The sequence below is a fragment of the Lasioglossum baleicum genome, chromosome 2 (genome assembly GCF_051020765.1).
Source record: "Lasioglossum baleicum chromosome 2, iyLasBale1, whole genome shotgun sequence".
Taxonomy (NCBI): domain Eukaryota; kingdom Metazoa; phylum Arthropoda; class Insecta; order Hymenoptera; family Halictidae; genus Lasioglossum; species Lasioglossum baleicum.
In genome coordinates this window covers 20,421,799-20,436,931 of record NC_134930.1, presented here as the reverse complement: position 1 = coordinate 20,436,931, position 15,133 = coordinate 20,421,799, and the positions used below count along the sequence as shown (strand labels likewise).

At 43.2% G+C, this 15,133-nt stretch overlaps 1 protein-coding gene across 2 annotated transcripts in view; it reads left to right on the top strand.

Moving 5' to 3' along the window:
• The window catches only part of Kek5 (leucine-rich repeat, immunoglobulin-like domain-containing kekkon 5 protein), a 214,778-nt gene that overhangs the window by 47,807 nt on the left and 151,838 nt on the right, over positions 1-15,133 (top strand). The window lies entirely within an intron of this gene.

The following is a 15,133-nucleotide window of genomic DNA, read 5'->3' as shown; positions in this document are numbered from 1 at the left end:
TTTAGGCCGGAAGTAGCATTCGGTTTTCGAATTAGAATAGCTCCGAATGGAAAGGGTTAATCCCATAAGATAAAGATTACAAATGAAAAAGTTCTGTCCTTGTTCTCGCGTCCGCAAGCTCCGCTAAGAATCTCGAAACTTTAAACAAATAAATACGATGCGAATTACTTCGTGCTGGGTCTCGTTTCGCTCAGAGAAACGTCACGAACATTTTGGTATTAACTCCATCAGATGATAATCGGAAATAAAAGAGTATTTTCTTTGGATTCGTATCGTCCCATCGACGAACTTCTCCGGCAAGAATCTCGAGACCGCGGGCTATTTTCAAGAAAGCGGACGCTCGTTCTTACGAGACCGAAGTTCCACGCGACAGACGTCCATTACGATGTAACAAAATTTGCGGAACTTTCTGTAACTTCGAACGCTATTAACTACAACGAGATTACCTTTCGACGACGTCAGCCCCGTCCACGTGCGCGCGAGTAGGCAACGGTTGAAACTCGATGGGATTGCGTGGGAGAGGGAGGAACAGGCGGGAACGATCATCCATCTTGCCAGCGCGAATATGAGTATCAACAGGGTCGTGTTGTTTCCAGGCTCGCGGGCGTTTTAAATAATTAATTGGCCGGGAAAATGGGACTCGCGGATATGAATTCGGGGCCATTCGTTAATTTCATGGTTCATTTCGCACGCTCCTTTCCGCTCGGCTGTTTCCCACCGTCGATCCACCCCCGCTCCCTCCCGCCCCTCCCCTGTCTACCAGTACGCGACCCCCCATCCGTTCTTTTTTCATTACACGAGACTCGCCGTTTATGAATGTGACGGGCTATCGGGGGCGCGTAACTCTCCGCGCGTGCACCAGCCTCGGCCATTATGGTTTAGCAATTGTCGACGATCATCGGCCGACCTGCAATTTTTCTCTTTCCGTTTATTGCCCCCGGCGATGCCCGGCTCTTTCGCGAAACCCCTCCATTCGTCTTCCGCGCGACCTGACCGGGCAGTTTCTAGAGATCGTGTCGTTTTCAGCGTGTATTAACCCTTAGCGCTCGAGTGGTGGTTCTGAGGCGCCACTAAAAATTGTGCTGCACCATTGTTCAAAATATACTTTACATTATCATTTGTGTTGGTATCTAATCTATTTATTTATTATCTATTATATCTATTATTGTATCTGAACGTTATAATATTGTATGAGGTATTATATCAATTTCATATCCGCCGAATTTAAAATGTTATTTGTGATTAGATTTTGTTTTCAGAGCTATGCGTGCCGCCTCTCATATTTTTCTCGCCATACAATGCAAGCGTGTTCAAATTTCCACGTACAACTGAATAACAAACTAAACAGTAATGGAATTGATTGGTATTGCCGAATCTTCAAGCTGACCTTTAAGAATTTAATTACAATACGAAGCCTTCAACTGCAAACGAAGGACGCGGAAAGTAAAAACATGTGAGAGAAGTATTTTATCGTCAGAACATTGAAACATATCAAATTCTTCTCTAATAAACTGGAGGGTTAGTTGATTACATTTCTTGAATGATTTTCGAATTAATTTTTGTATCTATTTCATATACCCATATCTTTGCTTTCGAAAATGAATAAGTGTATCCTCAAAATTGATGCGAATTAGAATGCGGATACAATTTGATAGATTTGAATAAATTCGCTTCAATAGACAGAACATCGCAAATTGGAAGGATCGCCTATTCCATTGAAAAACGTCCTGCCATTTCTCAATTTTACTCGCGATATTTATTTTCGCGCACAACACCATCGGCAAGCTAAGAAGAAGAAATGAGATAAAGTTCAACACAGTTTGCACGACATATTGATATGAATGCGCCGTAGAGGGAGGATCAAGCTAGCAGTCTCCTTTAGAATTTTTATGGCAGTAGCATCTGGGTAAAAATGTTCCCATACGCGTTCTTATTAGACACAAAAATCTCGATATTTCTCAATTTCCTAGGTTCGAAAGAAACGTTAATAGCACAGAAACATGAAGCAGTAATGCAACATTGGTCGCGAATTATTTCCTAGTCCGCAATCTGATTAAAATAAATGAACGATTACGGGAACAATAGAATTACCGCTGAGAAGCAGTGTACGCGTAATAAATGGCAGCGTTCCAAAGCGACGAACCGTTCATTCCCCGGGAGCCTAACATTATTCGCCGTGTTCACGACACGGATGAACCCCTCGGTTGAAAAATCCCCGGGCAGTACACGCGTGAAGAAAAGTTGCACGCGCGACGATCGTATCGATTCCGCTTTGTCCGAAGACCGTGGCGGGAACGGCTGTAGACCCGTCGATGGTCGTGGTTAATTAATAAGTGCGCACTGGCACGGAACTAATTGCCGTGTCGTGTGTAACGAGTCGTTGACAGGCTCGATAAGTCGTTGTCAGCGCGGGGGTAGAGAACCGAGTCGAGCCGAGCCCAGCCGAGACCGTAGCCCGTTCATTGAAAGAAGATTAGCTGTGGGGCTTCGTTCGGGGCCCTCTGCGAAAGCTAATATTTCCGAAGCCGGACGACCGCAACCTATCAGTTATGTTTAATTGCCCACGATTAATTACTTCGGCTGCGCATATGCGAATCAGTGGTCCCGAACGGCCGCCAAACCGCGTTGAAACTCTATATCTCGATCGAGGAAATTCAGTGGTCGAGTTGGCGTTCATAAGGCCAACGACAAGTGTTTATTCGATCGTTTTCGCCGCGGAATTCTACGAATACAGAACGATTAATCAATTCGTAGACTTCATAGACATTTTGTCAAGTTTTGCGCAGGCGGAATACTGCGGTAGAAACATTCAGACGAAAATTAAGACTGGAACATGTAACATTATAATAAAGCATATACGCCCATCGTTTAAAATTGCAACAAACTGAAAAGCAGTATGCCCGGCGCGTGGTAATTTGCAAATTATGCGAGTAATCCGATGGCTGAAGTTTCATTTTCCATTTTTAATAAAATGGTAACTTTGCAAATCTATTTATCTTCTCGTTGCACAGTTTTTTCACCGCTCTATCAATTTAACAAGAGACGGTTATGAACTGGGAAATTGTGAATTGTTTTAAAATCAACTGAATTTAATATAATAGAACTGGATCAACGATCAATGAAATTCTGACAAGATTTCACCGACCCGCATAAACTGAAAGGTGTATAGATTACGGTGATCTAATTACGCGAGACTTGATTAGAATTTACAGCTGTAAAAATTGGCAGCTGTAATGGAATTTGTAAAGATCCTCTCGCTTCAGAATCGGCTCGGGGGCTCGTTGAAGGCCACTTGTGAACCGCGGTTACTTTTCAGGTGCGGGCATAATTTCGCCCGTCCACTTTTTCCTCGCGGAATCGTTTAAGAACGGTTATATTAGACGAACGCTTTCGGCGTTGGCGAGAAAAACTCGCGAAATACCGGCTGTTTCTCTCGAGCGAAGGCTTTCCGCGCCGGCCACGGAAGAAAAGCGATCCTTAGCGCATTGCTTTTATTATCTCGGAACCGCCAGGACACTTCGTTGCAATTTTCTTTGCCACGGCTTGCGCGGTTCCCGTTATGAATCGCGTTGAAAACTCGGCGACGTCCTTCTCGCCTCCGGTACCACGGTTTTCCCCGGTTTCCTCTCTCTCTGTATGCATCACGGCTCGCTGCATTTCCTCTCCGTGGACAGTGAAATCATTAAAATGTTGTACAAGTGTCTTAGAGAACGTATTGTTACTGTTAAACGGCGACGCGGAGTGGAATGTTAAAACTGTCGCGAATTGGACAACCTAAACGCATAAAGTCCGCGTTAACGCGTTCTCCGGCTTGCGGAGCGTTCTCGGCGCATGCTGCACTTGATTATCGCGTGGACTAGCAGTTTTTGCACTCGGAAGCGGTTGTAGACTGGAACGTAACACGTTCACTGTGGATATTTGTGCGAATATCAGTTATTTATGGATGGATTTGTAGAAAAACTCGGCTGTTTATCAGAATCGCATCAATGGGCAATAGATGGGCTGCGGATGTTTGTGCAATTTTAATTTTTATAGACAAATTTAAGAAAGTGGCGTGTGAAATGAAATCCTATTTTTAACGGGAACAGCCTTCGTAGATCCGAAACAAATAAAAATGTTAATTCTATCGAAGTTGATATTCCAGCATTTTTTAAATGAGCCATGAATGCATAAAGATCCGCAGTCTACCAATAAACCACAATCAGTTACTAAATGTGTGTCGCTTGCACCAAGAATTCCACAACTCTCATCAAATTCTTCTTTCGGTTTCCGTCTAAACAATTGTGCACCACTCTTCGCACCATTGTGCTTCTTTCTTTTGAAAAGCAGTGTATCGCTAATAAATGCAGATCTTTATGCAAAATAAAAAATGTTTGCATTGATTGCAAGACACAAGAGCCAAATAAAAATGTCATCCTTCTTTTAATTATCTCATTAAGGTAAAACTAGTACACTGATGGCCTTAAATCTTTTTAATACCTCCACTGTTTTAAATTGTATGTACTCGTTTTTGTCATAAATGCATCAAATCCGCAGTCTACTGATAACCTAGCTGCTCACGCGACCTTAATAAGTAAATAAAAATAAAAATACACGTGTCTGCACCGGCGACTCGACTTTTGTCCGTAATTGTCTGAGCACCTGAGGATCCTGGGCATTTTCTCCACTTGCAAAGCCGCGGCTTAACAGAACAAACATTTGAGACAATCGTTCGGCAACCAAAGGAAAGAAATGGCTGATGAGCAAACGATCGCATCATGCGACGTCGAGTGGAACGATCTCGGAGCATTTCGATATCCAGACTCAGGTAGGAAGGCTCATGCGAATTCGGAGACTGTACAGCGGAGGCGCACCCAGGGATCGGCCGCCGGAAAGTTTAATTATACTGGATCTGCGGAGCAGGAAGCTCTAGCAAGCGCAATGGAAGCGGAAGATCCGATTTCCAGGAACTCCTTCGGTTCGGATTGTTTACCCGTCCGTCGAAAGCGATTCGACGATCCGGTTCCTCGGCCGGGATACTTTATAACAGTCATCTGGGTACCAGGATCGACGAGGAAAACCGCCATATTAAACGCTAGCTCGGCGCATACTTTCGCGCAATTGATTCGTTCCACTGGCGTCTCTACACCCCGTGAAATCGAACAGTGCCCTCGGCTGCTGCAACAATGGGACCGCCTCTCTCTCTCTCTCTTTGTTCCTCTCACCTGACGCGTCCCCTCTTTCCACCCCTCTAGTTTCCTCCGTGTCCCCTTCGATCTATCCCCCTTTAAATTTCCCTCCGGTTTTTTCTCCCGATCGTTTCGCTCTCGCCTCTCCAGCTTCATCCGATCCTTCTCGTCCCGCTTCGGGCTCCCCTTTCGCTTCGAACCGCGGCCAACGTTGCCACCGAGCCGCTCGGTCGCTTTGAACTTTTCCAATTTTCACACGATGAGATTCAACCCGGGAAACAGAACGAAATTCCGAATCTAATATAGGGGAAATGCAGCTTATCGAGGTCCCCGCAAATACCATTAAAACATACGGGGCACCGTAGACAATGGCTCTCCATTGTTATTCGTTCACTCTCGCCACCTAGCTGCACGAAATTATCTTTTCACGGCTTTGAAGCGTTCTCCTACACTGATTTCATTATTAATCCTTTGCACGCGGGGCTGTTCTAACGCGAAAATCGAATTTTTCTTCCGGTTCGACATACTTCCATTTTATATACAGGGTGTTCAGCTACATTCTTCATGTTCGTCTTGTATTATCGTCGAGAACCACCCCTTAAACTTTCTCCCACCTGTAGCTAAACACCCTGTATAATACATACATCGATGTCCTTAAATATTTTTAACGTGTCCACTGCTTTAAATTGTACGCGCCCATTTTTGCCGTAAATGCATAAAATCCGCAGTCTAGTAACGACGTGAAAACCCTGCGAGCACAAGTGAAATGTGTCACGCATCGATCTCAAAATGTGGACATTAACAGATTGTTTAATCTCGTTATTTCTGTCCTCCAGGCTTCGCGAAGATTGACGAACGATGTAATCGTTCATTCGATTCAGGTGGTCGCATTATTAAATATGCTCGTCGCATTAACCAAAGTAATTTCCACTGCGACGAAACAGTTGACCAGATTTCGTGCCACTGAGGTCCTTGGTTGAGTCAGGCGTCTGAAATCATTTGAAGAACTTGTATAATTATGCTGATACAAATAACAAAGCCGTTTTTAAGAAAATCGTTCATCGTACTCATTCTCTACATTCGAAAAAATTCGAAAATACAATTTTGATTTCGTGATATAGGTTGTTTAATGATGAAACATCGACCGCATCGAAATTTGAATAAGTCTCCGATGACTTACGGACGGGAGTGTGCGTATATCTAATCGTTCGACGCGTTCTCTTTGACGGTTCTAATAAATTACCGGACGGCCCCGTTTACACGAATACATAGTTAACAAATCGACTGTGGAACTTGAATAATTCAAGCAGTTTACCCGAATTTCAAACAAAGCCCCGTGTCACGTGTACGCGAATTTAGCGAAGCAATAATTGCGCCGGGAGGATTTGTTAATTGAATAGACGCGTCGCGAACGGTAGGGTACAAAAGCGAGTCGCGGGAAACCGCATCGCCTGTATTAATGCTTAACAATGATTCGGGCTCGATCGCTATACAATGATGCTCCAATTGTTCTTTTTTCCTCTCGAATTGACGTTCACGTTCTGTCTCATTGTTCAAGTCTATTTAGATCAAAATCTATCTATCGATATTTTTAAAATAGCTATTTTAAAATATGGATTCGTTGATTTTCTCCTCACAGAGAACGACAACGTGTCGCCATAGAAATCGCTCAGTTGAGCGCCGGTCAAGTTACGCAAACAGGTCTTTGTGTATCGCTCAAACCGGCGCGCAAATTTCGCATTCACCGGCACACGTTTCTTCGTGTATCGTGCGTTTAATTGCGCGTACACGTGACCCGCTAATCACGCGGCCGTGACGCGACTTTTATTAATCACTGTCGTTTTTATATTCCTACCCCGCCGGTGAAACATGTCGCGAACAATTGTCAACTCCGCTGCGGGAGGTGTACGGATTTATTGAAAGGAAAGTATGCAACTGTCTGTCGTCGTTCAGTTTCAATAATACAGCCCCGTCGATACGCGCGTCATTGTGTGTACGCTTCAGGTAATTAACACATCCTCCCCGGAGTCGATCCAATTAATTAGTGGCCGCAGGATGGGGAGCTGGATTCAGAACCGGTTTTCGAATCACAATTTCCCAAGAAACCGCTCCTGAACCAGTTCTCGGACTTCTACCGTAAGAAAATACCCGATTCAAACGGTGAACACGTATTTATTTGAAAATGTAAAGCGATAATGTATGATCTTCTGATATGGATAATCTCACATGATCTCTGAACAAATATGAATCTTATGCATTTTGAAAACAAGTATTTAAAGACACAGAAAGAAAAGATAAATGTAATTCTCTCCTGTACATTGAACATTTTATTACTGAAAGAAGTGGCCGTCCTGTCAGGCAAGATTAGCGCAGTTAATTATTTTCCGTAGACATGAAAGGGCCGCCGCCAAACAAGGCGACGATCTCACCATGAAACTCTCGATTCGATAATCCCGGGTTTACCAGGCGGCGTGATCGATGGGGGAAAGTCGCGTATCATGCAGAAAATTCGCATGAAATTGAAAGGCTCTCGCCTCGGCGTTACCGCGACGGTGTCAAAGTTTAAAAGGTGTTCAGGTGACTTCTTTGCGCGCGGCTCGGTCGGCGGCGATGGATAGGAGAGTGTACAGTTTTATTAGACTATCCCATCCATCATTGTTCGAGGAAATGGAGACAAAGCCTGCTAGGGGAGCACTGTCCATCGGTTTCTTGCTGCCGTATGTTGGGCAACTCGTTTAAAACGGCGGTTTTTGCGCTCGACCGGCCCGCAGCAGCTCCCCCGAGGAGTTTTCAAATATAAGACCGGTTGACCAGAGCAGCAGGGAACTTCCTGAAAGCCGAAGTTCGAAAAACCACAGGCCACCCGGAGAACTCGTACCCAACCCCTCTGGACCTGGTCCGCTTAAATCTTTCAATAGGTCGCAATTTAGAAAATAACGGGGAAGTTTCGCGGAACTACTTGTTGATCGTCGATCTGCTCGGGATTAAAATTTATCCGCATCTATGGAGGGTAGTTTACCATTTTCTTCAACCAATTTCTTCATAAACGCATAAAGATCCACAGTCTACACATAACTGAGAAATCTAAGAAGTAAATGTGAACTCATCGATTTGATTACAAAATGTTTACAAAATTGAGTAGATGAAATTCAAAATCGTTGAAGATGTAAATAGGTACATGATTTATCCTCTGTTAAAATCATTAAGGGAAGAAACAACATTCAATTTAGATTCTCTATTTCCTGCGATCGATGCAGACAATTTTTATTTCGCATAAAGATCCGCGGTGCAATGGGCACACGCGGGAATATTCGTGAAATTAACACACGCGTGTACGAGATTAAGATCCGGACTCGTTTATTACGCGGGTGTTTACCTACACGTGAAATAGGGACCCCTAGAGATAACGGTCAACGATCGAGCGGCTCGGACACCGAGGATCCTCGACGAGGACCTAACGACGTCTGCGGTCCAATTAAAATTGTTCAACCCGCGTGATATCCTCGGAGATCTAATCCGCAGGTAACCTCATTCAAACCCAAACTCCATCGGATTCAATTCTAAACTAAATCTTGCGAACTGGAACCTACACCGAACCAAGATTTATCGCGGGCCGAACTCGACTGAAACGCGAGAAGCAAGTTTAACCCAGTTACGAGTTAAGCTCGGGCCCGAGATCCAGTCTGTCAGAAAGAAGACTTCACTCCCGTTTCTACGGATTGTTTTCAGATTGTATCTTCCGATGGATTTCTTTCTGAACTAGCCCAACGTTTGTTTTACAAGATTGTTTAAATAATGGGTCGCGCGAAAATGCGCCTACATGTTTCTTTTGATCACGTGCATCGGGAAGGAGAGTACTTTGAAGGGGATCCACACATGTAACTACTAAATAAAGTACATTTTGTTTTATGACGTCAGTCAGCGTATTTTTTGAACAGACCTCGTATAGTAATTTTGAAAAAACAGAAATATTGAATGATTGAATAATATTTTAATAATTAATATAACAGAGTATTTTTAAATTCTTCTAATGTTTGCACTGTTTTAAATTACACGCACTCACCTTTGTTATAAATGCATAAAATCCTCTGTCTAGTAATAAGCTCCGCAGTTTTGATTTGAACGATTAAACTACTCCGATTTTTTCTGAGCGTGTGACAGTGAACGTGTCAATAAATCGCGATTTTTCCCAGCTGTGTCTTTCATTCCAACGAAAACACGTCATTTCGTTGTTACAGTTCGAAAGCTCGAGCGAAACGCACCTAATCCTCGAGCCCGAGCGGCGAGCGTTGGGCGCGAAGAACTTGCAGGCAACTTGTTGATCATCGATCCGTCGGGCGTGGAATTAAGATCGGGCAGAATCTGCGGTTCCGTTTTTCATCGGTGTAATGGTGGATCGAGGTGGCCCCGGGTGGAATTCGATTCCTCGATACCGGTTCTGTGTGTGTATGCGTGTCGGCGGTTAACCTTGCCCGGCATTCGTGGGCAGAGGGATCGGAATATAGTGGGGGCCAAGGGGCGGGACGAAGCGCGGGCGAGAGAATGAATAGGTTTATACGTGTCTGCGTACACCCTGATTGAGTCGATTTCTCGTTGGCTTCGGAGTCTAGTGGCGGGCGCACGTTCGCAAACACACGCGACGTATACAATTAAGCTGGGCCAATTATCGTGCATTCCATTCGACGCGCGACGGGCGATCGCTGCGTTGTTCCTTCATGATCGGTGACCGGTTGTCGTTGTCGTTATTGTTGTTGCCGTTCTCCGGATGCCCGTGCCAGTTCGTCGAGGATCAGTATTTTATCGATCGCAACAAAAACATCCTGTAAACAGCAGCCAAGTTCCTATGGCCGTAAAAAGTTGTGAGATCAAACAAAATACGGCCAAGTTCGTTAGCTTAGAAATACCTCTTGCAATACTGAAAAAAGCGTTTGTAAAGATTAGTTTAAAAGAACGCTATTTAATTTTTAAAGAGCTACATGTAGGGTTAAATTATTCAAACTTGGCCGCTACCTAACTCCTCTTATGGCCATTGGTTTAAAAAGTAGCGGCCAGGTCTGAATAATTTAGTCCTCCATGTAACTCTTTAAAAATTAAATAGCTTTCTTTTAAACGAATTTTTACAAACGCTTTTTTCAGTATAGCAAGAGGTATTTCTAAGCTAAGGTACTAGATAAATGCCTGAAGTTTCTGGCCGACATTGTCCATCGGGGTGTACCCCGTTGAGTGGCCTAGAAGCTCGAGAGGCCTCGGTCAACATATTCGTGGCACTTTTCTGATGAAAATGATACCAAATACGATATAATTCCGATGATATTTACTTGTGTAATGAGTAGACAGCGGAGCTTTATGCAAAATAGAAACTTTGTACCTGAATTGCAACAAACTGGAGTGAACTGGAAGTTCATTTTCTTCCTTAATATGTTTAATAGATTGAGAACAATGTAACAGAATTTTAAAACTATTTTAAAACTAATGGTTATACTTTTTTAAATTGCACCTGCTCATTTTTGTCATAAATCCATCAAATCCGCTGTCTATTAATGACGGATGAAAATTTCGTACGCAAGGAAGAACAGCGAGAGAACTCTCCGCGTCCCTTTCTTTCATCTCTTTCAAAACTTTCACCGTTCATTACACAAGTAAATACAATTGGAATCATATCACATTCGGTATCATTTTCGTTATAAAAATGCCACGGATATGTCGGTCAAATTCCCATCAACAAAATAATGAAAAGTAAAGAAGTTCCGTTATTGGATCAGTTATGTTTAAACTTGTCTCAGGCCTCTCGAGCTCCGCTGTCCTTTTCTACGTTCGGTAAAAGTGAAAGAACAGTATCCCCGGCGGATAATTGTCCTTGGCAGACCCTTGTTGCCATCATCGATAAAATACTGTATATTGCACCGAAGCATGCGACTATTGTCCGAATCAAAACTACATATTAATCCAACAGCTGAGACGAGATTAAGGCATTATAAATAAGCCTCTCCCCGTGTGAGCTTTAATATTCATCGACACGAGCCTCCGGCGGCTGGCAGAGTCTATTATTTCGGTTGACCTCCCGCGGATTCGGAATCAACGCGGGGGCGTCGCATACGCTTATCAAACATCCTCTGGTTTCACCGTATAGGTGTCACCAACCAGCTGGACGACGCGAATGGAAAATATAGGAACGCCAACCTTCGTGCGTTTCATTCCAGCGCTGGCTATCGCTGCATCAATGCCGGCTCTAATGGCAGCCGGACATAATTTAATGACGCTAATCGGCCGACCTGCCATGCACGATTAATTCCGCTGGAACGGCGATCCGCTATCTCTCAGCACAATGATCGTCCGAATCGCGATCGCGCTTATGCGGATTGTCATCGAATTTAATATTCCCAGAAAATTAAAAGACCTTACCGTCTTTACGCCTTTGGACGACATATCTCGATTCCACGATGTCGAAGAAGCGATGCTACGGTCGAGATGTCTCGTCGCCATGCTGTCGTACGTATCGAAGTGTTTTATTTGACAATTTCACACACGTAATCGATTTTTAGGGCATGTGCTCGTTGGTGGAAGGTGCTTAAAGATGATAAATGTAAATTACTCCATGTCTTACACAATTAGAGACGTTATTGTTTATTTTGTACGGAATGCAGAGAGATAATTGTAATCGATGCAGAATGTAGAAGATCTAATACACAAAAATACCTTAGCAACTTTCTTCTACATATTTTTGAATCTCTCAGTGGACCTAATAATGCGAATTGGCTTCGTTTGATCCGTTAACTTCTTCTACCGCATGGTATGAAACATAGTTGATGGGGAAGGCGTTGTTCGCCGTCGACGCGTCCCGCGAAGAATTTGTTAGCCCCCGACTTCGATACTTTGTTACTTTTTACTGTCCGGGTGGGAAAGTTTAAGCTCCACTTCGCTCGAAACCACACCACGCGAACATAAAATGACTATTTGATGTTTTATGGTACTTTCCGCTTCCTCTCACGACTGCGCAAACTTGCCATTGCTGGAATAACCGACTATAAACTCGAATCGAATGCCACAATGTATCGGACACCGATGCCAAATATTTGAGATTTGCAAATTTTCAGCATTTGGCACGCGGTAGCAGGTTTCGACAAAATATAAATATTCTGCATTGTTTCTGGGAAGGAGGAGTAAAATAAAAATTGATTTCATCCCTTAATCACTTTGCTACGTTAGAACCAACATTACAATATTCTTGGGATTTCTCTTACTGTTTTCAACCAAGTTATTCAACCAAGTTGTTCAACCAATTTCTTCACAAATGCATGAAGGCCGCAGTCTAATTATGACCGACGATTATAACCGTACAAAGTTGCAGATAATTCGGAAGGCTCATCTTGTAGGAGCTCGTCTTTCGAGTAAATTACGATTCGATCGGCGCGATTCGTAGCGAGTGTAGTCGCTTGATCGGTTTACTCCGCCATATTCTGTCCTGGCCGCGCGCTGTTCGACGATTTACGGCCGATACGGAGCACTAGTCAGAATTTCATTTCATGGAGTCGCGTCGGAAATCCACTGGGAGTCGTGCAGCCCGAACGGTCCTCGTCTGTCCCCCTGCTTTTCGGATGAATTTAAAGGGCTCCCTCGCACCGACAAATTTCCTCGGTTCGCCCGGCGTCGATCATAAAAATGATTTAGGACGACGCAAGGAGACAACGCGAGGGGGCCATCCACGCACAAGGTGAATCGCCTGAGACGGACCATCTGAATAATTCTTCGAAATCTGAATAACACCGTCCGCGTACTTTTCGAAAAAAGAAAGAAACTCTGCGCTGCATGAAACGATTCCACAAATTACGCGGTCAACTCAATATGTACTACTAGAGTGAATCCTCGACTTGAAATGGTAATTAAAGAATACAGCTTGATTTGAATCTTCCAGCTTGATTTCATTGTTTTATTTTGATTAGATGTAGCTAATATACGATAATATTTGAATGAATGTTTGAGAAAAGAGATAGAAAAATTGTGTGGGATGATTATGGACAGCTCTAGAAGCCAAATTGGAAAACAATTGCCCCACTTAAATGTTTAAAAAATCAGGAAGTACCATTTTTTAATTTTATAATATACATAAGTCCTTCAATAACAAAATCTTACTGTATCATAATATTCACGCTGTTACCAGCCAGCGTTCTCCTCGCAAATAACAAATTATCGGAAAACGATGGAACAGGAAAAAGTAATAATGTTTTCTGCAAGCAACGTAATGGAGTGTGTAATTGTTTTGTGTCAAGCCTCCAATTTTTTTTAATGGAATGCTGTACATTTTTTTATACCACGTAAAAATTTGTGAAAAGAAATGGCATTCCATTTAAAGAATTGACACTCACCCCCATGTCGAAAAAAAATTGTACATTCACAAAAATATTAGATCACGTTGCCTGCAAATATTATTTTCTCCTCTGTAATTTTTTTCCAGTATTTATTATTTGCGATCAAAACACTGGCTGATAACATGAGCACTCTGTACACATATAAAACAAAACCAGTGAAAAATGAAAATTTATTGCGAGCTGAAAGTATCCTGTGTCAGATGCATTCACAATTTTCATTTTTTTCTTTGTATCCATCACCTTGAATGACCTGAAATGACCTTGGCTGTCTTTTGTTTCATATAAAACTGTGCGAGTTATTCAGGTGCTCCGTGTATCACTGTGTACGTGACCTACGCATACGAAGACGTATTCGATTTCCATGAGAACCACGCCTGGCAAACTTTTCCCGCGTCAATCGAGATTAATGTTCCGGCGAAGCGATGCTATTTGTCTTCGGCCGGCGTTGCTTTTGCATAACGTCTTGTTCCTGAACGCCGCAGATCTTCCGCGAGACGGCAGCCCAGTCAATCTTTGCTCCTTTATCCTTTGAAATATCGTCTCGTTTTTCTCGAACGCGGAAACTTCGAGCGAAGGCTCGGATCTGCCGTCGATAAGAGTAATTACTCTTCTTCGGCAGCGTAAGTGAACGTTTTGTTTCCAACTTTTCATCGGCTGACCCTTCAAGCATCGCTCTGGCAGCGCGGAATTCCCAACAGACTGATTCGAGCTTGGAGTCTAACATTTTGCTAATTATTTGAAGATATTCTACTTCTATTTTCAATCGTAAATACTACTCTCTAATATATATTTTGAACTTCCTCAGATTCTGAGATCCTCAGAGCCTTTTCACAGATCTGAAATCAATTAAAATCGTACTAAATTCTGTCACATTTTATATCGTAGCATTTGTTATTATTAACAATAATAATAATTGCAGATAATTGCATAAAGATCCGCAGTCTACTCATTATTATTTGTAAAGTGTTACAGGGTTATTATTTGTAATGTGTACTATAATAAACCAAACACGGTTTACGGCATCGATAAATAAATAAACTTGCACACGTTCGTAATAAAAGTGAAATAGAGAAAATTGAACATCAGGGTTGTTACCGTATTGGAGTTTACGAAGAGGTGAAGGGGGATGATAGGTGGCCAGCGTGACGATTTAGTGACCAGAAAGTAGGCAGAGCCGGAGTGGGCAACGACATGTAGCATCTTTCTGTATTTATGACCTCTGGAGGATCATAGAAAGTCAAGTGTTATATTTCAAGCGTCTGGTATTGACAGTTCACGGTCACTTTCCCCACCGTGAATTACGTTGGACAGTGGGGCGGCGCTGGCGCCAAGGTACGCATGGTGGGGTAGAACGTTGAGCGATAACCATCGGTGGCCAATATTTTCTACTTGGCGAATATCTGGCTCCTCTACGGAGACGTTACGCGTTGGAACGAAGGATCTATATGCATGGTATGCCGGCGAGGACTCTACAGGGACCTGGAACGGCTAATATTTTCTGACCGAGCTAGGCGGGTCTTGTCTACTACGATGTTCTGTAGCGGAGAATCTGCGAGCAACCGGGAATTTATGGGAAGTACCTGGAACCGTCCAGTAAAT